Raw genomic sequence first — 20,996 nt, 5'->3', positions numbered from 1 at the left:
TGGTGTGTAAATAATTACATTTCTATGCACCACAGACCTGCTGCATTTGGAGTGAGAAAGCAGTTAATTGAGAGCTAGATGGGATGTGTTTGAATAAATGTAACACTCAAAACAACAGTGAGGTTAGGTTTTTTTAAGGAAATTTTGTTTCTTTTTATGTCTTGGATTGTCTGTAGAAATATGGTCCTTTTGAAACTGTGAAATTAGCATCTTGTGTTTAAGTAGTTTATTTAACTTGGTCTTGCACATATTTCTAATGCCTTGTGCCTTGTCTGTCTGTACTCAAGCTTCTTTCCTCTTTGGAGCAAATATTCACCTCTTGATGGACACCCCAGAACTCAAAAGGGGTTTCAAATTGTTCACCAAAAAGGAGTCATGACAGAGAATCACAACAGATTTAAATTTTGAACTTTCATGGCCATATAAGAAATGATATAGGTCAAAGAATTCAGTGCATTGAAGACACACTACAGTGTATCAAATTCAGCACTTGGTTTCATGACTACAACTGCTGTTGTGTTGAGAAGTGTAATATATGTAATTAATACATACATATGCAGGATTTAATTTGGTCTGATCTGTGGATCATGTTGGAAAACAGTTGTTTTGGTCGATTCTTTCTCTCTTTTAAAACAATTATATCCAGTGTCTCAAATAAGTCTGGATTCCTGGGAGGACTGGCTACTTTATAAACACATGATGGCAGTTTCTGCCTCATGTCATTAATAAACTAAATTAGAACACAGAATTTGAGACTGTGGATGAAGTTGCATTCAGATATTTTTGATTGCAATAGTCTGAACTAGACTTTGCAAAGGTTGTATAGATTTACTGTCCTGTTAGTGCTTGTGCTTCTTTCTCACCATGGTGTACAGTAAGTAGGTGTTTTTCTGGAAAAAAGGAAGCTATTTCATCACTGTCAGCCCAGTCCCCATCTTCTGTTCTCTGCACCTTGCTTTGCAAGTGGTGTCTGTGTGCATTCATTCCTGCTTTTAAGAAGTGTCCTGGAAAAGCTAATGTCTTCTATATGTGCTGAACTTCTTTTCCTGTGCTATCATGTATTCCAAAGTCTGTGAGTTGTTCAGCAAGTATATGAAGAGATGTAGTAACAAAAATCAGTCCCTTTTTTTTTTGTGCTTGGCTGAGTGGGTGATACTGTGGATTGACCAGAAAATCATCAGGTATGTTCAGTTGTTTTTCAGCATTAAGATATTTTCTGTGGTATGGTATTCCTTCTGCCTTTTCCCCATTTAGTTCTTAAATACCCTATTCTGTGACCTATCAAATAGCATCACCAAATAAGCAGAATAAGGTGCTGTTCAGAGGGGGGAGAACTGGTATGCTTCAGTTCCACATAAATATAGATATTCTGGTCAACAAGCAGTGAACTCAATGGGGTTTTAGCCAAAATAACATGTAAAGATCTCTTTGGGACTCTAAAATATTCAAGCACAGGGAGAAGTCACATACATGCTATTCATTGGCTTTTACCTAGCCCAGATAAAGTACCTCTGTTCCATCTGAGTGGTCTCATCAGAAGAAATTATATACATTTTCGTATGTCAGGATATTTGTGACTGTGCTCCTGAAAGAATTTCTAGTCTTAATAAAATGGTTCCCTCTAGCACTGTTTGCTTTGATAAGGATTTCATGTGGCGGATGATAAGTGAAGTTCATCCTTCTGTTTGCAAAGCTGATGCAAGCAAATGCTTAGGACGCCAGTCCACCTCTCCTATCCAGAGAAGAAGTTGCTATTTTATTTTAGATGACTTGCATTGAGGAAGGGCAGCAGCCACAAAGGAAGAAGCAGAATGACTAATCTCACAACAGGTTAAAGGTTGGGACTTTGGGATCAAAGCCAACAAAGTAGTTGATAAAGCAGCTCTTAGTACTGTACTACTAGTAAAAAGCTACCTTAGATGCATCCATACAAGTTGCACTGGAGAAACCAACAAACTTGGGAACTGCTGCACTGATTTTAAGATGGTATTTGGAAGCAAACTATAGAAGTTTCATTGCTCACGTGTCAATGCTAACAGCAGACCAAGCTCTGCCAGAATAGTGTAGCTTTATTGATTACATTAATGCAATTGTATCAATGTGACGTAGAACAACCAAAAGAGACAAATACCTCCAATGGCTGTAATCTGTAATTGATGCTCAAGAAGCAGCTGAATACCTCTATGACATACCTAGTAACATCTGCACTGCTGAAAGATCAGAGGGAAAATATTCCCTCTAGAGCCCTGGAGATAGTTAACTTACACCCTGAGGCAGGAGGTTCAATGTTACAAAGCAAGCAAATTGGTTTGCGTTATTACACATGTCAAGGGGTAGGATGTCAGAAACTCCTCATCCTTCTGAGACTTCATAATGACTGCCCTTTTGGATGCTGAAAAACTGCATTGAAGTAACCCCAGAACAAAACGTTTTCATGCACTCGTGTAAAGCTGGGATCTAGCCCCAAAGCAAATGGGAGGGAAGAACAGGACATGAGTGCAAGTGTGTTTTATATCCTGCCTCCTGCAAAAGGCTCTGCAGAAGCCAGTGATAATAAAGGGGGGGCGAGTCCCATTTTTCCTTCCTGCTGCATAAAGCTGTAACAATAAAACTGTATCTGTTTTGCATCTTTTTCTTAGTGCATCATGTTAACTGCTGAGATTTGGCAGACCTTGCATAAATCTCCCATTTTGATACCAAGAGGTCAGATCTGGATTGCAAGCACTAGCAGAGGAATTGTGCAGGCGTAGCCGCCTCCCCCAGTAGATTGCTCAGGGTGAGAATTAACTCCCAGCTTCACCTCTTCTCATTGCTTTTGCAGACTACTCAGATTTAGGGTGTTTGCATGAGATTATTGCTTTCTAGCAACCATTTGTCATACAAGGAAGGGTAGTAATAATGTATGGGCTGTAGAACTTCTGAACCCAAGGCACTTACAGTGCCAGACAACACAGCCTAGTTCTCTATCTTTAGGGAGCTCTTAGCCTGAGCTGGAAATTCAGCATTGCCCGATTCATGCAATGACTAGACATTAACACAGACAAAACCAATTAGTCCTCAGGTATCCCTTAAGGATTTTATCATTCGCTAGAATGAGTAAGCCAAGCTTCCATGAATATGTATCTAAGTACTTACGATTAAATATTCAGAAGACAGATTTCTGAGATGTTATTCAGAAACCTTATGCTTATTAATTTCTGTTTACTTAGATCTATGGGCCACAGAATCTGGGTGAAAAGGGGCCTATTTGGAACACTGAATCCTAGTTCTTAAACTTACTAAAGCAGAAGCAGTTTGATCTCAGCAGCTAAAGTCTTGATCAAATCTCTTGTCATGTGAGCACTGAGACTGACCTGGTTGCCATCAGTGCAGTCTCCAATCAGCTCCCCAAGGCATGTACGGAGCAAGGGGAGACAGCGGAGGAGACTATCATCTTGCAAACTCTGATGGACGTTTTGTTTGACCTCTAGCAGGGTTTGGTGCTGTGTATTCATTGGCATTTTGTTGTTATGCAAATACTGGCTAAAGCTGTGGTGAAACTCTTGTCCTTTTAAGGCAGCAAGGCGCCAAGTCTAGAAGCAGGGTCCAGAGTTGCACTGTTGCTTGCTGAAAATTGTTTGATTTTGTAGAAACACAAGCTTTGATAGTAACTGTCTACTGACCAAGATCCACATGAACACCTGCTACTTGTGTCACAGATGGCAGGCTGTCAAAATTATTGAAAGATGAAGTCACATCTGACCTGGTGACCTAGGAGTACGTGGCCCCTATTACTGAGTCCTGGTGCTATTCACACCCCAAAAGAGACGTATGCTAAAAATTCAATCCTCGCTAGCATCTTCATTTTGGCAGTTCTTTCTGTCATACAGAGTGACATGTTCCCTTTTCACTCTGATTCCCAGGAGAAAAGGGGATTATTCACTGTCATGCCAGAGGGTTTATCTAGGAATAAATGCTCTGAAAATGAGCAACGGAAATTAGGCGGAATATCAGGAGCTAAGACAGGCCAAGAAAGCCTTGTAGTTTTTTCCATTGCTAGTTTGTATTGTCACATGAAAGTTTCTGGTTCCTTTTTGGTGCTCAAGTAGAAGTCCCAGCAGTGTGAATAGGAGTCCCTCCTGCTCTGAGAAGGGTGCAGGTTACACTGAATGTATTCTGAGCAAGCGTCTACCTAATGCATGGACTTTAGTAAACATTTATTTTGATCACATAGAATAATCAAATACATGCATTATTCCCTGTTTGTAATGGGAAAATGTCTTTCTTATTCTGGTGAGGCAGGGTCCTTAGGTTGTGAGCGGCATCATGTGTAGTCTGTTTGCTCACATCTCCCTACCTGCAGTAGCTCACCATGTGTGTGAATACTCCCCTGACTTCATCTAGTGCGAGGCACCTTGAGAATCTGATGGCAGCTGGTGCCATATTCCACATCTCGTTGCAAGTTCCACCTCTTCTTCTTGTCTGCCTGAAACCCTTCCCCTTCCCTTTAGCAGATAAGTTACAACACAGCTCATATTTACACTTTTCTTTAGGAATAGCCTGCACTAGATGTGGGTAAAGGCATACAGCCTAGTAACAGAGGCTGGTAAGAAATAGTACAATAAAGCTATCATTCAACACAATAATATTTACTTCTTTCTTGTCCCTGAAAATTCACATGTAACTGAACCAGTGATTATTCTTTTTTGTATGTAGTATGTGCATCTTGATGGAGCTTATGTATTGAGGAAATGAATCCATGTTGCAAAGGGACCAGACTGAGCATGAGAGAGAGGTTGTCAAAAGCCTCCTCATCTTGTCTTTTGAACATGAGGCCAGTGTCGTTCAGAGATCTCTGTATGGGACAGTAGGGAACAAGTGATAGCTTTGCTCAAGTGCAGAGGATAGCAGTGCCCATCCACTCTCAGGTCTGCCGGGGACGATAAAAGATACTGGCAATGAATTGTGTGTAATAAAAGTATGTCTAAAGGAGTTGAGGAGAAAAAAGTTGGATCCAGTCTGTCCAGATTTTCAGAATTGGCTAAGGTAGGCCTGCATATGTGGGGAAGTGCAAAGACAAGCCATGAAAGCTGAGGGTTATTTCAGCTTGTGTTCAGGGGTTCTCAGGCTGCAGCAAATCGATTAGCATACAGAGCTGAAATTGCAGACCTGTTCCTGGAGATTTGCTTAACTCTGAATTCAAACCGAATAGAGAAAAATAAGCAAGACTAATTACCAGAGCATTCACTGCTCCAAGCCATAAGGCACACCCTCTCCCCTGTGAACATACAGTCAGTCTTTTCTGAACAGACATAGCTCTTGTTTCCTGGTTAACAGCAAGCAGGGTGTGTATGAGTATATGCATGTGTATCTATCTGTATAAGTACATTTTACTGAGTGTAGCAGAACATGGCTCTGCAGCTTAACTTGCTGTCTAAGCAATCTAAACTCTCCTTTTAGTGAAAGGATCCCAGGGACTATTGTGCTCTGACAACGATATCGTTGAGTGATGTTACTTTTTTTTTCCCTTAGTCTTATAAACCAAAGGCATTTTACAGCAGTCTTTAACTGTACTTTGAAAATGTTTGCTTACTTTAAAATTATTTTTAGAGATAAATGCAAACCTCATTGTCATTAACAGTTTTCAAATTATCCACATAATCTAAAATAAATAGGAAATTTGTATGTATTGGCTCATGATGCTTTTTTCTCATTTTTTTATCTTGAAGAATACTTCAGATCAAGGATTTTTCAACTAAAGTGGGTGTGAACTGTAGCCTGCTTTTTAGTCATTATTTTTTCCCCAAATGGGGGACTTCATTATGAACAAAATGGACAAAAACCAGACATGGGTAAGATGAGATAATAAGCATTATTCATTAGAAGGACTTTTCTGGGGGATTTTGCTTCCGTCAGAATTGGTGTGAGAGATCAGTCCTTCCAGTCCTCCAGGTCTGAGCTCTGTTATCTGGAGGACAATGAACACAACAACCTTTATTGGCTCCACAGGAATAATTATGCAGCCAGTGAGCCCGCAGGGCAGCAGGGGAGAGCAGGACTCCGGGTTCCTTCCTTGTGCTCCCCTGCCCTCACCATCTGCTCTGTGCTGCTTATCTGACACTCAGTCCCCTGCGGCTGCCAGGGCCCACAGCTCTGCTTCTGCTCCTGCCTTGCTGTGGACGTCACTCCCGGGTTGTGATGGACCAGTTCAAGCCACCCCATGAAACACCTAGCCACACTAACTGTGCTACGGGGAGAACAGCTGATGGCTACAGATGTCTGTCTTTCCTTTGGGTGCTCTAAACAGGAAAGAATAATTCGTTTGGGAAAGCATCTTGTGGTGCATGCATACTTCTGTGAAAGATACATTTCTTCAAGCTATTGCTGTACCCTGTGCTCCTGATATAATCTCTTGTGCCCTTCCTCACTCACTCATGCCTATAATATTGCTGAAAGAGGAACAGAGAGGCTGGGAATAGTGAGTAATGGGTGTATGGGTGTACCTGTTCTCCTCTGTATATCAGGTGGTGAAAATTCAGCTTCTGTCCTAGATAAATCAACTGAAATGAAAGTTAAAATTGTGATATACACAACATGGTATGGAAAAACATAATTTCTACAAGAAAAACATTCACCTTGATGATCTATTGGTATGGAATGATAGAACATATAAAATCATGGATAGGGGAGAGCCACTGGACATTTAGACTTCAAAAAATCATGAGTAAAGGCTCTTGCAAGAACATATTAAGGAACCTGAAGTAGTGATAAGAAGGGAAAATACTATCACAGATGGGAAACAGGTTTAGAAGAAGAAACCAGGGTAGAAATAACTTTTTATCAGAGTAAAAATTAAGATACAAGTAGTCTTTACTGTTTTCTTGAGTGATCTTGAAGATGATGAAAGAATTATTGTAATAAAGTTGGGAGACAAGTGAGAGACAGAGATGAACGGGCAGTGTAATGGATGATCTGAAGTGCAAAGTGGCACACACTGGTAGAAACTACTCTTAAATGAAAAATCACTATTCTGCAGAGAGGATTGGTCTTGATGAGGCAGGCTAGTAAAGAATATCTTAGCACAGAATCAAAACAACGTGCTAAAGCATATGGTATGCATTCAAAATTCAGACAGAAAGGAACAGCTTTTTAAAATACTGCTGTATTCCATTTACCCTTCCAGTTCACCTCTCCACATTCACAAATGTGTCTCGGAATATGGAAGTAAGTAAGATGTTTCTCCAGTGACTGTGCTGCACTACAGCCCTCTGCAACTCTCTCATATTCTCTTGAAGCAGCTAGAAGGGATGGAGTAGCTCATGCAGGTAACTCTTGTTAATGCAGTATGTTATAACTGGGACTTCAACATGGAGTAGGTTACAAATGGTCAGAGTGTGTATGTTGTTGAGTGTTTAGTGCTAAACACACAAGGCTTTCATGGCTCTAGTCTTGGTATGGTTTTGTGCCTGCGAGTGTGAAACTGGGAGTGTGCCCATGGCATCGAGATGACCTGGCACCCAGTAAGTTAACTTCCTTTGGTGGTCCAAGGTGTCTGGTTATGCAAAGATGTTGAGATAAGCTATAGGTGTAGCTCTACAGATGGGGAATACCCTAATTTTCTATAGGCAGGTGACATGTGTCATCCCACTGCATAGTGGAACATTTGAAATGGGTTTGTCAAAACTGTATGCAGTAATCATATTCCTTATATTAGGGGCACAAAATATAGTGCTTGTAAAAGTCTTGCTCTTAATGTGTATGCACTTGTCTATTCTTCAGTCAGGTGTATTGTATAACCATTAACTCAGGATTTGTAACTTTGTCTACTTTGATATGTCTAACTTCTGCACTGTCTTTATGGCTACAAAATAGTATCATTGCAGTGGAGAGAAAAATTGTGCCCTTGACACTTCTTCCATACCACCTCAGATTTACAAGTCTGTGAATAATGGAAACCAGCAAAAATGCAGTGCAGCCATTTCAGCTTTGCTGAGAATTTTAAACCTAGCAGATAAGTTATTTGGGGGCAAATGCATTTGCAGAGTAGCAAAAATTTGTTTGAAACTTTAACCTGAGCAGCCTTCCATCGTGGAGCTCAGCTCTCCATAAAGGCAGTAAGAGGACTAAACTTCCCTTTCTCAGATGTGCACATATCAGAATCTTATCAACTGCTGGCAGGCTGCAGGATTACATGTAAATTAAGTGTGTCAAAGAGTTGAGTTAGATAGCCAACATCTAAGAATGTTATTCTTGCCTACTTAAAAGCCCTTCATAATGGATTAGAAACAAGAACTTACATCTCTTAATACCAGCTGAAAATTGAGGCATCTTTTTTGCTTCCAGTGAATTTTAATACCTTGAGAGTAAATGGTACTGGGGATTTCCTTCATTTTAGACAACCCTAGTCACAGAGAGTTGCAGAATGATGTGTATGTTTCACAATCAAAATGAAAGCCATAAGGCTGGCTGAATTTTGTGGAAGAGTCTCAATAGTTGTTGGTGAATGTTATTTTTAGCACTGTAAAGCAACAGAGATCTTTACAGTCTTGGCATTTCTTGCAGTTTGCAAATGGAGAACAGCTTTTGAAATGTCTGCTTTTCCTTGAATTTTTATCCGTATCATAAGCAGCTTCATAAAGTTTTTGTACTGCTCTTGGCAGCAGGTAGTGATTTAGTGCCAAATAGTGCAGAACTGCTCCATTTACACTGTTCCTGCAGAATGCTTTTTCTTCCAGAAAATAGATGCTGGAAAAAAGTGCCATCTGATCCTGACATTCATTGTTTGGGTTGTTTCCAACTGCAGGTGTGAAGCATTCAATTTAGTGTAAAAAGGGCAGTAAACAAGGAAAAATTTAGTCGGGCCAAAAGTGGATACACTGAGCACTAATTTACAGATCTCGTAATATTTAATACTAGTGAAAACCAACTTGTTTTTTCTTCTAAGCATAGCTTACCAAAGATTTTCTCTCAAAACCAGAAGAAGGTAGTTGCTACAGGAAATATGTCACAGATGAGAGGCAGCGTGCTTCAGGTATTCAGGCAGCAAGAGTGGGTCTCAGGGCTCCTGGCATGAATCCTAGATTCAGCTGCAGTGTGTGACCTAGGTTAAGGCAATTAATTTCATCTTTTCAGACAGGTGTGGCTTGACACATTTAAACTCATAGAGAGGGTGAAATGAGTTTGTCCATTTGTCTTTAATGTTCCAGTTTGAAAAGTTTTCACACATCTTGGTCTTAGCAGCTTTTTGGCAAAACAGATGACTCACTTGTAAGACTTATTCAGACTGCTGAGAGCTGGAGGGATGATATAGGCCAGGGATGGTATCCATCAGAGTCTCTCAACCCCCTTTTTTTATTTTCAAAGGACTGCCTAGATTCTGTAGGAAGAATATCTGTTACCCATTCCTAACAGTTTTCTAACAGCTAACACTGCTATACCAATCAGTAAAACATAGAGCACCATATGAATGTTCATTTATCTCTCCATTTTTTCCCCTCCCATTTTATTCATTCCCCGCTTGTGTGCATGGGGATTTGCCTGTTTGCTTTGCTTTCCTTGCCATATTGTTTCAATTATCAGACAATCTTTTTCACCTCCACTTGACTTATATGCGGGTTTGACTTACAATTGGGACAATATAGTCATTCTGGCAGCTGTACTGTGGGCCACCTTCTGCTGCTTTTAGGACCACCAGCTAAGATTGATGAAGAATACTAAGTCTCAATAGCATTGTAACAGACTCAATCCCTCTTCTCTTCATTGCATCCACATATTGTGTACAGAATACCTGGGTTTAGTACTCCAAGGTTCTGGCTTCTAAAACAAATTAAGTGTCCGGGTTCTGCCCCCTCAGCAGGCAAGATCCATTGAGGGTGATCTTTTCTTGTATCTGGTGCCATATTTAGGCAGGAGACAAAGCGGAGATTGATTCAGTCCCAACCTTCACATGTGCTTCCTTTCCATAAGTCATGCTTTCACTTCTTTTTTGTAGCCTGGCAGCTGCAAGGGCTGGTTGCTTGGTGACGCTCTCAGCAGCACAAAGAGCTCTCAGCTGGGAGGCCAGGTCTGTCGGCCACAAACAGCTGGGATAATTTTATTTGTCTTTCTCTTGTTCCTGTTAATTGCAGGGAACTGAATCAAAGTCAACATAATAGAAAAGGGAGTACCAGCAGATACTATTTATGGCTTCTTTAACATCCACCTTTTTCTCCTTGAGTCAGGGAAGTGATAGCATGTGCCAGAAATGGCCTGTTATTTCAGAAATGCAGGAATAAAATTAAAAGGCATGATTTTCACTTCTGGTTCAGGCAAGCTCTTACCAAGTCCTTTATAAAAGCAACATGTGAGGCTGGGGTTTGGATTTATGAATCACTGTCCTGAATCCAATGTGTGACTGCCTGCCTGTTCATTCTTTGTGATAATCATATGCTGCACAGGTCATGTCTATGAAATAGCTATTAATGACTTTTCCTCTCCTCAGAAGGATACACTGTTTCTCAGATTTTGTGCAAGATAAAAACAACTAATAATTTCCAAAAGGTGAAAGCATAGTGATTTAATGATCTGGGCACAGACCTTGGTTTTATGAAATCCTGGATTCTCATTTCTGTTCCTATGTAGGCTATGTCATCCTAAATTATTTGGTGTTTCAGCTGATTTCTACTTAGGGTCAGACTGGCTGGACTGAGCCGCAAGAAGGTACAGAGGAAAAGGGGACAAGGGACACCGGTGCTGCTTGGCTTGTGCTTCTGGAGTGGCAGAACTTCTCAAGCCATCAGTCACTTGTTGGGTCCAAGTTCTACCATGTGCTGAGGATGCTGACGTAGATGCATCAAAGGATTTAAGCATGTGAATAGCTCCCTGCAAGTAATCTTGTGTGGCGATGCTTTCAGAGTTTGGGGAGCAGTGTTAAGCAGTAAGAGAAGAAAGGAAGGAAACTGGCCATCCTGAAGCTGGTCTCTGCTTATTAATATTCTATTCTATTTAATAGTGACCAGCAACTAATTCCTAAATTACTGAAGCTGTAAGCTCTGCTTTTTTAGGACTTTTTTTTTTCAGGTATAAATCATAATATATTGATTCTAGTCGGTTGTTAATTTTATGCTTTTGAATAGTTAAATTATTCAAGGTGCTGTGCAGTAACCAAACAAGTGAACCCTAACACTGAATATTTATGTTTCACTGATGAATGCACACTAATGTGAATTAACTGATATATTCATAGAACCACAGAATGGTTTGGGTTGGAAGGGACCTTACAGATCATCCAGTTCCACTCCCCTGCCACGGGCAGGGACACCTTCCAATAGACCAGGTTGCTTCAAGCCCCGTCCAACCTGGTCTTGAACCCTGCCAGGGAGGGGGCAGCCACAGCTTCTCTGGGCAACCTGTGCCAGGGCCTCACCACCCTCACAGGGAAGAATTTCTTCCTATATATGAATATACTAAAGGATCTGCTGTTAAACTCAAGACCAAAAAGTGTTATTGGTTTGTGCATTTTCTTTCCCGATCATAAACCCTGAGGTACCAAGAAATAAAACTAACTTTTGAGAGTTTGGGCCACTCTGTTCCTAGGGCAAAATTCAAGGAAGGTTGGGGAATGTGAACTGAAATGGAAATGTACCTGCCTAACACAGTGCTAAATCTAGCATGCAGAGTTGCTGAGGGAACAACTAAGTTGGTGTGATCTGATCTGATTGTGAAAATGAGGACACTGAAATTTAGTGCCTCACATCCATGAGCACCAATAGCAGGTGTTACAGGACACACCTTTTTTTTTATGCCCACATGCTTTCACAGGGCCTTCTTACATAAACTTTTTCAGTGAAGAAACAGCAGTCCAGGTAGTATTTCTTTGTTAAAAAACATGTGCTTGAACTATAGTCTCTTTTTTGATATGAAAACATCATCACTCTAATCGAGGTACTTATGGCATAGTTTTCATCCCTGAGCTGGTGCTTTCCAGATATTTTTGTGTGCATGGTATTTACATAGATTTTGTTGATTCCAGATCTAACAGTTTTTCTCATCAATTACTTTCTAATTTATACTTTAGATGTAAATCTATCCAGACAATAATCAGTGCAATCCGGTAGTTCATGCTTTAAAATTTAGAGTGATTGCTGGAGGGATCAAGAAGGAATTGGTCTCTCCAAGCTGCATCATGCAAAAAGATGTAAGTGCATTTGTGAAGGAGGAGCTTCCCTCATTTCTGAAATATCAGCTATTAGCCCCTCACAGAGGCTGTGCATAAGCCTGCATACACCCACCGATGAACTGATCCTCTGTGTCAAATCCTTATGTAAATGCAACAGCCTAATCCCCTTGCCCTAATAGGAATTTCACACCTTAATCCTCGCTGTGTTCAGGGGCAAAGGCATTCTTACTAGGCAGTTTGACGAATGCATCCTATTTTGAGAAAAATCACTGTATATAACTTTGTGGTAATAGGGAAACTGTAGTCTTCAATTTGTATGGAAAACTGAAGCATGTGACTAATGAAAGTGAGGGATTTATGTTCCTAAATTGTCAGTGGATTTCAGGGGATTTGCCACACCAAATGTGACCATTAGCCTACCACGTCCTTCATTTTGCCCCTGGCTGGCTCTTTTGCTTTACCTGGCAATGATCCCTGGGCGATACAGGACTCTATAGGAGTGAGAGGAAAAGGATTCTCTCCTCACCCCTGCAGTGATCCAGGTTATGCCTTGCAGCTCGGCATCACTTATTGTGTGCTGGGCTTCCACTGCTCAAGCTGGAAGAAGTGTCAAGCAGTGCATGTGTCATTCTGAATAAAACTGTAATTTACATTAAGGTCAAAGAAGTATTAAGAAGGCTGAAGTATAGCACATGGGGGACCTGGGCAGTGCCTTGAATTCGTACTTTATAGATATATATTAATCTCTCAAGAACAAATACTTATTGCTTACCCCAAGCTCACTGAAGTCTACAGAAGACTTCCACAGGCCATGATCTTACTCTGATGATCCAATGTATTCAGGGCCTTCCACGACAAAGGGGAAGACCAGCACTGTTCCTTAATTGTCACCTCTGAAAAGAAGGATCCACCAGTGTGTTTCACATTTCAGCTGAGAAGTAATTCCACACACAAAAGCTCCTTTTCTCAGACTCAGAAGGACCATGTTTGTATCTCTTGTGCTTCTGGTTGTGAAAATAATTGTGAGTGCAAATCACGCAAGTGGATGTGTTGTTATTAAGCATCATTCCCCCAGTCTGTTTGCTAGATGCCTCTTCATGCACGCACAGGCAGGGTGGATCTTAATCAGCTGCAGATTAACCACTAACACAGAATACAATGTGTGCACAGCTTTACAAGCAGCAGTGGTTAGATGGCCATTTGGAAGAAATCTGTGTACATGTGTCCTGTTATTTCCACTGCCAAAGCTTTTCCAAACCAGTCTTTTGTTTTAGTTTATTTCTCACTGCAGAAGCTTGTTATTCCATGCCCTGCTCTCTTGTTGCAGCTCCAGTCCCTCTTGGCTGCTCTTTGTTTGCCCTGTTGTTACTAGACACTTCAGTTTAGATTTGCTTCTCACCGTTGCACGAATGAGGCTCTTCAACAGTCAGGCCTTTATATCTATTCTCTGCAGAGTTCATTCTACTAGTGCAACCCTTTGAGCATTTGCATCCAAAATGCCAGTGCACTGAGTCAAATCTGCTACTACAGAAGAGAGTCTACACAAACTAAGCCTTGATTTTTTTTTTCCCAGGCCAGCTGGCTGTGGAAAGTTTTGTTCTGTGTAACTCTAAATACTTGCATTGTTTTTAATCAAATTTGACTGTAGCTCACTTAAGCATTTGTGGCTTTTCCTTAGGAATGCTATCACTGTCCTAGCTAGCTCCTGTGGAACAAGGACTGGAAAATCTACGTTATGGCAAACTATAATTTAAGAGTCAGCAATGTCTGATGTAGCAAGAAATGTAGTTTTGGAGGGGAAACTGTTACCCAGTTATTTAAATGCTTCTGTCATTTAGAATAAACCCGTTTGTAACAGCAAAGGTCACAGCATCCCCAAGAGCTACTTTTCAAAAATTTTTTTACTCATCTCTAGCATGGAGTTAATAACCTGTGTGCATTCAGCCCCACAGAAGGGCTGTCTCCTCAGATGTCCTTGTCCTGGCTGGGTTCAGTTTGTGACACTGAGGAACCCCTGAGAGCAGAGAAAGCTGTGGCAATAGTCAAGTCTCTGTGTGGATCCCCTGCAAATGCAACCTTTTTTTGGGTTTTTCTAATGGTTTTGATAATTGCATGTTATTTTTGCAGCCTGACTAAAGGAATTCTGATATTTCCTGGGTTTGGTGCCCTGTGTCAGCATTTTCTTGTACTAAAGGTGCCTAAGCAGACTGTGTTTATCTCCTCAGCCACCCTTTTATATCTTTACCACATACCTAAGCCAAGAGTTTGAAATAATTTATTATAAAAATTATAAGGAAGGAAAAAGTATTCCATTGCTGTTTACACAGAAATGACAAAACCCAGAGGTTTCTTCTAGCCTCACTGGATCATTCCTTGAAGAGAGCTTTAGTTCCCGTGTCCAGCCTGCCTTGTCAGCCAGCACATGGAGGGAGAGGGAGTGGAGCAACATCCACTCTCTCCCTGCCTTACCAGCTCTGATGCTCCACTGAGCACTTCACCAGTTTGTTCTGCATTGCTCTGTGCTGTCTCAACACTTTCTACTTGTTCTCACATAAAAATAGTATATCTTGTTGGTTGCAGAAAAGTATATGGCTGTTGTCTCTTCCCTTTGTCATTGTACCAGATTTTGAATGCAAGAGAGAAAATACCCTATTGAGCATATAAGGGAGAGACTCAGCTCTGTGACACTCTACAGACTGAAACCTTGGCCCCATTACCCCAGTTGTAACAGCTACTCGCTTGACAAGCGTAGTGTCTTAATTCAGCCACGGGCCAGGCTTTCTTAACAAACTCACATATCGAATACCTGGAGTCTGCCACAGCCAGGCTAAAGCTTTCTACCTTGCCTGTCAAACGGAAGGGTAGGAAGTAGCAAGTGCTGATTAATGTAAGGGAGATTGCATGTAATGCATGAATGAAAGGTGGGTGTACTAGCACAGACCATATGGCAGCAGCTGCTCACTATTGCCTTGCATTGCTTCTCTGGACAGAAATGTGGAAAATGAACACAACAAACATAAATAGCCTCAAGGTTGTTATTGTTTCCATCAGGCTACACTGTAGCATTAAGGGTAAAGAGGGGTGGGGATGGTGAGCCAGATTCTCAGCCTAAGCCCACTGGCCTTGCTCTCAGTATAAAGCAGTTTGAGGCACCATCCTCACTGGGAGATCACTAGTGGTGTGTGCACTGACAGCAGCTCCAGAGGGTGTTATGCCCGAGGCAGGTGCTATGCCTCTGGGATCCCTAGGGCAGCAGGTATTCAGATAGCCACTGCTGCACCATTTTGTGGACTCAGAGTGCATCTCTTTTCATGCCTGCCAGGTGGTACAGAGTGGGTCTTCACCTTGCCCTCATCATAGTCTCATCTGCTTCAGCTGTCTCCTTGCTGACCTGGGGGTGCTGGATTCCCCTGGTCCTTGCACATCAGCAATGCTGATGTCAGGCCACATTGGATCTGACTGGTGTCATTTGGGCACCACACCTCAATATTTGAACTCTTTCCTGAGAAGGCTAGCTATTTCTGTGCTGCTGACAGGGCTGGACTTAATGTGAGACACAGGATGCTGCATTCTCAGCTACCATCAATTAACAGTTAAGTGGATTGGCAACAACTAGGCATGATACTCTAGGTTTTTATCCCCTTTCCTCCTTTTAGCTGGATAGTTGGGAGGAAGATGCTGAACTCTCAGTGAAGAGTTGTAAAAGAATTACTTGTGGGTAGCACCCATGTAATTCTCCCTGAGCTGGCACAGTGGTAGAGATGCTATTTCTGACAGCACTCAAACGTATTCCCAAAGCACAATACCTACAGGTTTTGAACTTGAAGAAATCCATTAACAGGGCTGGTATGGGAGTTTCCTGGCTGTCACATTTTGTGTTATGTTTGCAAAAAAACTGTTAGAAAAATACATCCTTCTTGACAATAGAGTATTCCCAAAGCAAGATTTTGAGATGCTGTAAATGGGAAGGTCTGAGGTGCTATTTTTGCAGAGTAAGAACTCATATAAGCCTGAAAAGCTCTATTAAAAACAGTACAGATTTATTGATTTACACTAACTGATAATCTGTTCCTAAAGCTGCTTTTAAAATCAAAGTAATGTAGTTCTTATTGCTTCCCCTTGTCCGTCCTAACATTGTTACTTCTGTCCCTTGCTTAAGTGCTGACAGTTAAAAAATGTATTTGGAAAAGATGTTCAGAGGATTTTGAACATGATCCTGTTAATAGGAGCACTGTTCTACCAGTCTCAGCAATTACCCAATTTCTTCTTAGGGCAAATCTGCCATTTTATCCACTTAGGCACCAAATTACCACCTTGTGAAGAAATCTTTACTGTTTTCTCCCTGCCAAATAACACCCTGCATCTGAGGCAGCTCCAAGCAGGAGGTTCGGTGTTTGTCCTCTTCATTGCCGCAGAGGAAAAAAAAAATATGCAGAAGAAAAATCTCTCCTAATTTATCTGACCTGAGCAGGTCACAGAATCACAGAATCATCTAGGTTGGAAAAGACCTTGCAGATCATCCAGTCCAACCATTAACCTAGCACTGACAGTTCCCAACTACACCAGATCCCTCAGTGCTATGTCGACTCTACTGTTAAACAAGTCCAGGGATGGGAACTCCACCACTGCCCTGGGCAGCCTATTCCAACGCCTAACAACCCGTTCTGTGAAGAAATGCTTCCTAATATCCAGTCTAAACCTTCTCTGGCGCAACTTGAGTCAGAATAATTTCTAAGCAGCTGCAGCCTTGTAGCACAGTTCCTTCAGCAGAACCGAGCCTAGTGCAGTGCAGTCAGCCTGCCTGGTACTGACCATTCAGCATCTCTGTTGATATGTAAATCACACATCCTCCTCCTCAGCAGCCTGCCAGTGCCAGCAGCAATGATGTAACCGAGCTCCCAGCAAATCCTTTGTTTAAGCAATTGCTTCAGCTCTGTGGAAAAGCTGAGCTGCCTGGGCTGTGGGAGATGAACCGCATTTAACAGGAAACACAGGAGCTCCAAGAAATCATTTCTATTCGCCTCAGATGGGAAATTTTTCTCAGAGGTGCTTTCCTGATTTTCTTGGTTTTATTCTGTTTGTGCTGTTTGCAATTTGCACATGTCAAAGATGGACTGTTAGCCATCCAGGCTCCTGCTGTTCAAAGCTTTCCCTAGCCCCAGGATACAGCCCCTTTTCTTTCGCTACATCAGTGGGAGGCAAGAGAAGTAGCTTTAAGGATTCTACTTTGGCTCAGTAATTTATAGGGTGTTTACAGAAATGTAGGATACAGACAGACTGGTCCAGTGAGGGAATACCGCGGTGTCCAAATCTCATGAGAGGATCTGGTAAGCAGAACTGGAGTTTATCAGTCCAACCATTTGTTTTGTTTACAGTGGAGAAGACAAAACAGACTTCAGATTCCAAGTTTCCTCCATTCCTGTGGAGGTATTTTTTTTTTTGAATTTATTTACTAAGAAGACATCTGCTTCAAGTTCCACTTGGTATGTCCGCTGTGCAGAGGACATTAGCAAGCAGGTGTCATCAGCTTGGTAACAAGTGACAAGCAAACTGAACCTGGTCAGAGGGGGGGAGGTAGAAATCCACTGAATGTGCCAAAGGGAAAATAGGAAAATAGTTGACTAGAGAGGATGAGGGTGCTCTCTTGAACTTCCAAATATGAATATGCGTGTACCAGAAGGTTCAGTGAGCTAGCTGTCACCTGTAGTATGAAGCGCTGCAAATTGAGGGCTTGGCCCCCTTCTGATTATTTGTAAATTTGACACACTTGTAATCTAGCAAGAGATTTAATCCTATTAGTGGAGGTGTTCAGTTGACCATGAAGACCCTGATTTTCTGTCTTTGTGCTCTGAGCTCACTTTACACTGGTGTAAATGACTGAACAAAGCCTGGGGCTGCAGCCAATATGGTCTAAGAGGAGCTCTGGTGTTGTGGGTTCCCCAGCGCTTCAGGAAATCAAAGTGAAGTGAAAATAGGGCTCTTTTGCCTTGCTATGGTAGCATCACTCTGGAGATAGCCTTGGTTCCTACAGGCTATTGCCAAGATGCTTCACCAGTTCATATTAGTATGGTTGACTGATAGGTGATGAACAAGAGCTTCCGCATGCAGCTTTGGAGGGAGACTGGTAATGAAGGATGCATTTTTGCATACCCCAATGGGCAGAAAAGTCAGTCTCTTAGAAGTAAAACATGTATCAGCACAGGTGAGTGAAAAGGTGCCTGAGGGATATGTTGCTTCCTTCTTGCAAATTTAAATGCTTATAAGACTTCTTGTTTAATAGGTAGCTATTTAGAAACACATCCAATGGGGGCAAAGGAGCTTTAGAAAATGGTCGTAGAGCACCATATCCTCAGGTGGTCTAAATCCAATGTATGTGTGCCAAGCTAGAGGAGTTTATCTTAGTGTTTTGCACAGGTGGGGCATCAGTAAGGTTCAAAAGTTTGTTTGCTTGGTTATAAGAGTTATCCAGTTTGATTATTATTTCAACCTTGTCAAATAGGTCACCTGCATTTGCTTCCTACAGTTGATCTCGATTCTGAAGGGACTTACATAAAGTACCCTGCACTTGCTCTGCCAGGGGGTTGCTCACTGAGAAGTAAGGAAAGTAAGCAGTACTTTTTTGCTTGTCTGTGAATCTGTGCTGCTCTAAGAATTATCACAGGATGACTCCTAACAAAGATACTAGATCTTGGAAGTTACAAAAAAAACCCCAAACCCAAACATCTGTAGGAGGCCTTATTCACCTAGTTTAGTGTATTTGGCCAGATTCTCCCCCCTCTTACTCCAGCACTTACATAAAATTGGTAGACTGAAAAGTAAGTTTAAACAGGATTTGGCCCTTGAACACCAGTAATGTAATTCAATTATATAAGATAACCAACATTTATCTCATGGGGAGATGTTATAATATCCCTTCTGCTTTCTCTCCGTTTCTTTCTCCCCTAGAATAAGAAAGGATGTGGATATTTAAGTATGAAAGTTAACAGTGCATGAGGTTTGGATGCTTTTTTATTTTTTTGGTATCTGCCACGAAGAAAGGAAGGGTGGGGGAGGGCTGTAAATGATATACTAAATGCAAATTAAGTCTTGTTTATTTGTCTGATGTAATGGAATGAAAAGAAAGCAGTGGGAAAAGGAGCCAAGTCATTTTCTTATAGTCTGCAGGAGGGAAGTTTAGTGCATCTGGAAGGCAGCAGTGCAGAGAAAGAGTATTTGTAATTGAACTGGCATATGGCAAAAGAAGTATTATGGAAAATCTGCGTCAAAATAAGGGTGGTGTCAAATTGGGTTTAACTTCAGTAATCACAGGTGCCAAATGGATGGATTTAAGTTTGAAGTTTAGAATTGTTGTGATTACTGTGGTTATTCTGAGTTCCTTTCTCAGATTGTCCCAGCAGGCAGCATAAAAGATTAAAAATTTTAATGTAAGGACACTGACAGAGACACACAGACTCTGCTGCAGGAATTTAGAGCGGGAAGTTCAGGAAATATTGATGAAGTGGAGAATTACTTGCGATTCAGTTCAACATAGGACACTATTAAGTTTTCCAGCCCTCAAAAGCTGGGTGGCAATTTGCATAAATGGATTTACACCTCAACAAAACAGGATTACTTTGGCTAAGCATACCTTTTAATTTAGGAGGAAAAAGAGCACCTTCCAAAACAAGCGATTAGTCAAGCTTAAGAATACTTTAGGTACCTCATGCTTGGTTAAGTTATTCAAGGGTGAGTGGGACCAAAATCCAGGGAGAGCAAGTGCATTTGGAGAACAGTGTCAAAGCAATCTTGGTGTTGGATGCAGGAGATAATGCTGCATCCTCAGAAGCACGTTACCAGTGCAGCTCAGATACATTACAAAAGAAGCTTGTGTTATTGTCCTCAATGGATAGGAAATCAAAGTGGCCAAATGCCCTTTTCTCATTGGCCTGTCTTTGCCTTATGCCCTCAGTCTGCTCAGCTTGTCGAGGTCACCCAGCAGGTATGACAGCTAAGAGATAACTTTAGCATTCCCCTTCCCTCCCCTCCCCAGTTGAGTGATCCTTTCCTACACCTTTCTTACTTCCCCCACTGACATAGCCTTGTTCCCCACAATACTTGGAAGGTTTATTTCTATTTTTCCTTGTCAATTATACTAAACTCCCAATTGTGCTGTGCTTAACTGCTACACTATGTCCATACCTGTTCAAAATTGCCTTTCCTGGACAAAACGTGTAGGCAAATTTAATTTATCAAAGTAAGGACTTTGGGGAAAGCGCAATTAATCTTCACTTATCCCTGGAGAACTGTGAGATGGAAATGAGTCTGTAGGTGTGAACAGCTGAAATAACATGATTTTTTTCACATCTCCAAAATGAACAAAGTATTCCTTGTGGGAAAGAGATGTGCATGGAGAGTAATACAAGATGAAAGAAAAGGGCAGCAAACAGGCTGGTGACCTAAGACTTGGGGTCATTACTTGCCCTGTGTGTAGCTAGGTAGGAGAGCCTCTTTCTACATTAGTCTGTCACAGGGATCATAAAAGTTTGAAAGAGCAAGAGAAAAGAGGAGGGAATTAGCTAAAGTGGAGTCAGTAGTGCTTTTTCAGCATCCTTTGCAAACATCGAAACTTACTGTTTATTATACAAGAGTACAGGAAGATGCTTTTCAAGCTTTTTTTCTGGTTAGATAAATGGCCTTATCTGTTCCTGGGAGCACCTGGATGCACGGGGAATATCCTGACCCTCCTGGTCAAGTCTGCTGGCAGGGGGGATGGTTGAATGTCTGTGCTCCACCTGCCCCAGGTGCACAGGCTGTTGTTCACCCACAAGGGGTGGTTAGAGGATACACTGCTCAGTGTCTTCATCCTTGCATTTTCATGATA

At 41.5% G+C, this 20,996-nt stretch overlaps 1 protein-coding gene across 2 annotated transcripts in view; it reads left to right on the top strand.

The window, feature by feature from the left end:
• The window catches only part of DCX (doublecortin), a 74,785-nt gene that overhangs the window by 15,761 nt on the left and 38,028 nt on the right, over positions 1-20,996 (top strand). The window lies entirely within an intron of this gene.

Source organism: Athene noctua, chromosome 11 (assembly GCF_965140245.1).
Source record: "Athene noctua chromosome 11, bAthNoc1.hap1.1, whole genome shotgun sequence".
NCBI lineage: Eukaryota > Metazoa > Chordata > Aves > Strigiformes > Strigidae > Athene > Athene noctua.
This window is presented reverse-complemented; position numbering and strand designations above follow the sequence as displayed.